At 39.4% G+C, this 5,295-nt stretch overlaps 1 non-coding gene across 1 annotated transcript; it reads left to right on the top strand.

The window, feature by feature from the left end:
• The first annotated feature begins 2,043 nt into the window (after positions 1-2,043).
• TRNAT-CGU lies at positions 2,044-2,116 on the top strand. The gene has a single exon. It is a non-coding gene; the product is annotated as a tRNA-Thr (tRNA).
• Positions 2,117-5,295: the final 3,179 nt, after the last annotated feature.

The raw sequence follows: 5,295 nt of genomic DNA, 5'->3' as shown, positions 1-5,295 counted from the left end.
ATATTCTAACTAACTCTGTGTGATGATGTAACAGCCTTGATTGAGCTTAATCATCATGACACTCACTTCATTCATAAGCCTGAGCCACAATGACTGACTGAGAAAGAGATTCTGGTTGGCCCAGAGTGGTCACATCTTATCCATACCTTCCATTTAATGTCAAGAAAGTAAGTGTTCAAGGCAGACTTTGTTCCTGGCACTTTCTTTCTATAACTCTTATTTGCTTTACAAAGACTTTTCATACCTGTGATTTTATCAGCTTTTCCAATATTCAATATCAGAGAGTGTCTTTCTCATTTTTGAACTCTGATGTACCTTACCTGAAACATGCTTTGTTCACAATAGGTACTCAAGAAGTAATTTTTTTTTTAATTTGAGTATAGTTGACATACTGTGTTACATTGGTTTCATGTGTACAACTTAGTGATTTGACACACTTATACATTATGCTGTGTTCACTACAGGTATAGCTACCTCTGTCCCATTACATCACTATTACAATATGATTGACTCTATTCCTTATGCTGTGCTTTTTATTCCCATGACTTATTCATTCCATAACTGGAGGCTTATATCTCCCACTCTCCTTCACCCATTTTGCCCAATCCTCGCCTCCCTCCCTTCTAGCAACCATTGATTTGTTCTCTGTATTTATAGTTCTGATTCTGCTTTTTGTTTGTTTATTCAATTTTTTTTCAACGTTTATTTATTTTTGGGACAGAGAGAGACAGAGCATGAACGGGGGAGGGGCAGAGAGAGAGGGAGACACAGAATCGGAAACAGGCTCCAGGCTCTGAGCCATCAGCCCAGAGCCTGACGCGGGGCTCGAACTCCCAGACCGCGAGATCGTGACCTGGCTGAAGTCGGACGCTTAACCGACTGCGCCACCCAGGCGCCCCTATTCAATTTTTTTAGATTCCATTTGTGAGTGGAAGGAATCATATGGTATTTGTCTTTCTCGGTCTGACTTATTTCACTTAGCATAATACCCTCTAGGTCTATCCTTGCTGTCTCAAATGACACAATCACATCCCTTTTTTATGGCTGTGTAATATTCTGGTGTGTGTGTGTGTGTGTGTGTGTGCGTGCGCATGTGTGCTGTTTTCCTTGTACATTCATCTATTGATGTACACTTAGGTTGCTTTTATGTCTTGGTTATAAATAATGCTGCAGTAATGTAGGGGTGCATCTGTCCTTTCAAGTTTGTGTTTTTATTTTCATTAATGCCCAATAGTGGAATCATTGGATCATATAATATTGCTATTTTTAATTTTTTGAGGAACCTCCATACTGTTTTCCACAGTGGCTGCACCAGTTTACATTCTTACCAACAGTGCATGAGGGTTCCTTTTTCTCCATGTCCTCATCAACACTTGTTGTTTCTTGTTTTTTTTTTTTCCTTGTCTTTTATTTTATCCATTCTAAAAGGTGTCAATAAGTATTTGTTAATGGCTTAAAAAAAAACAAGATAGAGAAGAGGGAGGGAAATGAAGATGTTTTGGAGGCTTGCCACTTGCCGGTACTTTATATCCCATGTCACAACCTTTTCAACAATCTTGTTTAATAATGTAGTGAGCACTGCAGATATTTCCCCAAAATCTAGTCCATGCATGCCGGATAAGCTTTGGAAATTCTCACCCCACAGGCAGAAAGGGCTTCTTGACCAATAGTCATGATTGTCCTCTCTTTATCTAGAAGAAAGATAGCCTTGATAAATTCTCACAACAGCAGCATGGTGGTACAGGCTTATCTTGTTCCATTCCCCAGATGTAGGGCTGCATTCAGTGGTTCCAGAAACCAAAATCACAATGCTTGAAAACCTTTTTATTTATTTATTTTTTTCATATAACAAGGAGTCCAAAGTAGAAAGTCCAGAGCTTCTGCAACTGCTCAGGAAAACAGACACCTTTTCTCTTCTTCTACTGCTGTCTGTAGTGAAAGTCTTTCTTCCATAGTCACAAAATGTTTGTTGTACCACTGGGCAGTATCTCCACATCCCAAGCAGGAAGAAAGACCAAGGACAAAAGATGCATATCTGGGGGCACCTGGCTGGCTCAGCTGGTAGAGCATGTGACTCGTGATCTCAGGGTTGTGAGTTCAAGCCCCACATTGGGCTTAGAGCTTACTTAAAAAAAAAATCATGTCTATTAAGTTTGTCCCTTTTCATCTTAATCAGGAAAACAATAACTTTCCTAAAAGCCCTACCCATTAGGTATTAGAGTTCTGTTTCTATCTTACTGTCTAGAACTGTGTCAAAACCCCAGCTGCAGGGGAATCTGGAAAGCAGAGTTCTTTAACTGGGCACACTGCTACCCTGAACAAAATTAGGATATGTTTGTAGGAAAAATGAGGGGTAAGTGGATATTGGACAGGCAATACCAAGCATGAAATATTTTTCTAAGTGTTTATATCTGGCTCTTTGCCATTAATTGTACATGCTTGCCACTTTGGTTACTTTGCAATGTTTCCGTTGGATAATAGAGAAAACCATAAACTCTCTGCATCCCAAATCAGAAAGGATATGTTGCAATTGGATGTCACCACATGGGCCAAATATTTTAGAGGAAAAAGAGGGACATAGGTTGTCTTGTGTCTGTGGAGCTGGACTGTGGCAAAAGCTTTCTGTCACCCTGCTAAGAAGAGAGGTATCCTAATTTCTTCACTGTTCATATTTGATTTTGGACCTCAGGGCTAGAGGGTTGAGTTCTTCATGCTCATCATAATTTACGGTGTATCATCATCACTGGTCTGTCCAAAATTCTCTCTCTCTCATTAATTTATGTACTTAAAAAAGACCCGTCCTCTACTCTTCTCCTCCTACTATAGACAATTAGAGTGGTGTGTTTAATGTATAGTTGTCTTTTTTTGTAAATGTTCTTGCATAATGCATATTGGAGGTTATACTTGTATTTATTTTTTTATTTTTTTAAGATTTTGTTTTTAAGTAATCTCCACACTCAATGTGGGACTCAAATTCATAACCCCAAGATCGAGAGTTGCATGTTCCATAGACTGAGCCAACCAAGCACCCCCCTGGGCATATACTTTTAATTTGTAGAAAAGATATTGAGTTATATGCCCCACTATGTTGGGGCATATGATGTTCTTTTCTTAGGCAGCATTGGGTTTTTAGGATCCATCCAAGTTGCTTTATGTACATCTAACCCAGTGCTTCTGATTGCTGCATTATACCTCACAGTGTGCATCCATCTACTTTTCATACATACATTTTGTTATGAGCTGAACTGTGTTCCCCCAAAATTCATATATTGAAGCCCAACCCCAGTACCTGAGAATAAATCGTATTTGGAGATAGAAACTTTAAAGAGTTAATTCAAGTTCAATGAAGTCATAAATGAGTGAGCTTTAATCTACATGATTGTATTTGGAGACAGGACCTTCAAAGAGATGAGTAAATTCAACTGAGACTCTTAGGTGGGGCTCTACTCCAATATGACCTGTGTTCTTAAAGAAGAGAGACACAGCAGGGATGTGTGTACACAGAGAAAAACTATGTGAGGACACAGAAAGAAGGTGGCCATCAGCAAGCCACGAAGCATGGGCTCAGGAGAAACCAAACTTGCCAACACTTTGATCTTGGACTTTCAGCCTCCATAACCATGAAAAACTAAATTTCTGTTGTTTGAGCCACCCAACCTATGGTATTTTGTTATGGCAGTTCTAGAAATCCAACATACTTTCTCAGAGACACCCAGATTTCTTTCAATTCTTCTGTTGAAAGCCTTCGAAGCCAACAAACAAGGTTTCCTACAAAACTGACAATACTGTACCGCTAACGTCTGATTATTACTTAATGCCATTTTATGTTGAAAACTGAGAAGTCTTTCTCTTGGAGTTCTGAATCTTTCAGTGCCTTGTTAATTGAAAGCCTGGCAAAAGGAAAAGAGGAATCCTATCCCTGATGACATATGATAGGTTTAGGTTAACCCAGGCCCAAGCTTTTCAGTCTTTAATTGGCCAGAGATTGGTTTAGAGACATTTCAGTCAATGAGAGGTAGAGGACTCTGGCTAGGAATTTTGTGACATGGTATTTTTCTTTCCTTTAGGTTAGTGGAGCTGCTGCAGCCATTCTGTTACCATAAGGGAAGCAAGCTTTAGGATTATGCTGATGCCACATAAAGCTGTAGGTAAGGATGAAATATGCCAGGTCTTGATTCAGACCAACCCTGAAGCCCATTCTACTTCTGCACTTTTCAGTCGCATGAGCCATATTTTTTAAGCCAATGTGAGTCCTCTGTAACTTGGAAGAAAAAATATTCTAAATGATACTACAGGTAGGTACAAGGGTACAAAGGTGAATAAAATCAGATCTCAGCCATTTGTGGGCATAAATTCATTTGCACTGATCAGTTTGGCAAAAAGTGAATACAACAATAACACCAGTCCTGATTATTGGCTTTAGGTAACAGAAGCTCACATACATTGATGGTAGGAATGTAAATTGCTGGGGCATCTCGGTGGCGACTCTTGATTTTGGCTGAGGTCATGATCTCACAGTCATGAGATCAAAGTCTCATGATCTCACAGTCATGCAGATCAGCCCGAGTTGGGCTCTGCACTGAGGGCATGGGGCCTGCTTGGGATTTTCTCTCTCCTGGCTCTCTGCCCCTCCCCCAAGCTCATGCGCACATGCTCTCTCAAAAATAAATAAATAAACATTTTTTTTTAAGAGAGGAATGGAAATTGCTATTTATTTTTGGAAAGCAAGGTTATTAGGCTTAACCTTTTGAAATTGTGATTTCTTTAGGTCACAGTGGTTGAGTATCAATAGTTTCATGTGATTCAACTCAATATATTAAAAACACATATTCTTTGGAGTGCCTGGGTGGCTCAGTTGGTTGAGCTTCTGACTTCACCTCAGGTCATGATCTCATGGTTCATGAGTTCGAGCCCCGCGTCTGGCTGTGTGCTGACAGCTCAGAGCCTGGAGCCTGCTTCAGATTCTGTCTCCCTCTCTCTCTGACCCTCCTCTGCTTGTGCTCTCTCTCTCAAAAATAAATAAAAACATTTTTAAAAAATTTAAAAACACATATTCTTTGACCTAACAGTCTCAGTTTTGGGAAACCAGCCTATAAGAATAAAATCATTATAAAGCTCTTCCTAGATAGGCATTTATTGCAACACTGTTGATAGTGACAAAGCAAAGCAAGATTAGAAACCATCTCAAAAAAAAAATCTCAACATTGAGGAATAAAGTATCATACACCCAAAGTATGAAATATTATCTAAGAACTATTTCAGTAATGAGTTATATCTGTATCTCTTTACTTGGAG

The sequence above is a fragment of the Lynx canadensis genome, chromosome D4 (assembly GCF_007474595.2).
Source record: "Lynx canadensis isolate LIC74 chromosome D4, mLynCan4.pri.v2, whole genome shotgun sequence".
Taxonomy (NCBI): domain Eukaryota; kingdom Metazoa; phylum Chordata; class Mammalia; order Carnivora; family Felidae; genus Lynx; species Lynx canadensis.
The sequence above is the reverse complement of the archived record's forward strand: the minus strand, read 5'-3'. Positions and strand labels throughout refer to the sequence as shown.